This window comes from Sinocyclocheilus grahami, unplaced genomic scaffold (assembly GCF_001515645.1).
Source record: "Sinocyclocheilus grahami isolate Dianchi unplaced genomic scaffold, SAMN03320097.WGS_v1.1 scaffold520.1, whole genome shotgun sequence".
Lineage (NCBI taxonomy): Eukaryota > Metazoa > Chordata > Actinopteri > Cypriniformes > Cyprinidae > Sinocyclocheilus > Sinocyclocheilus grahami.
The window spans coordinates 719795-720111 of record NW_015505699.1 but is presented as its reverse complement, the minus strand read 5'-3'; the positions used below and the strand labels follow the sequence as shown (position 1 = coordinate 720111).

Sequence of the window (317 nt, the reverse complement as noted above, 5' to 3'; positions counted from 1 at the left end):
CTTGCGCGACTATTCTCTCCTCTTTGTGTCCGTCTTCAGCGCATCCGTTTTACAGATAATCTTGATGATCATTACGTTTGTGTTACCAAATTGCATCCCGTCAGGAATAACCTGCTGTTTTTAACCTGGTCGTTTTTGATTACTGTCAGTTAAATGCCGGTGTTGCCAGATATCGAAGAACAAACAAAACAATCTAAGAATAAATAAACTGCAATGAGTCCAAATCTTGAGTCATGGAAATAATATAAAGATATCGCTGTACCTAACTTGGAACCTCCCACTTTATTCACTTCCAAAATTAAGTGAAAAAAAAAAAA

General features: G+C 36.6%; 1 protein-coding gene across 1 annotated transcript in view; it reads right to left on the bottom strand.

Annotated features, from left to right (window-relative positions):
• The window catches only part of LOC107554937 (protein disulfide-isomerase A3-like), a 5766-nt gene that overhangs the window by 2813 nt on the left and 2636 nt on the right, over window positions 1-317 (bottom strand). The gene's annotated exons all lie outside the window — the stretch shown is intronic.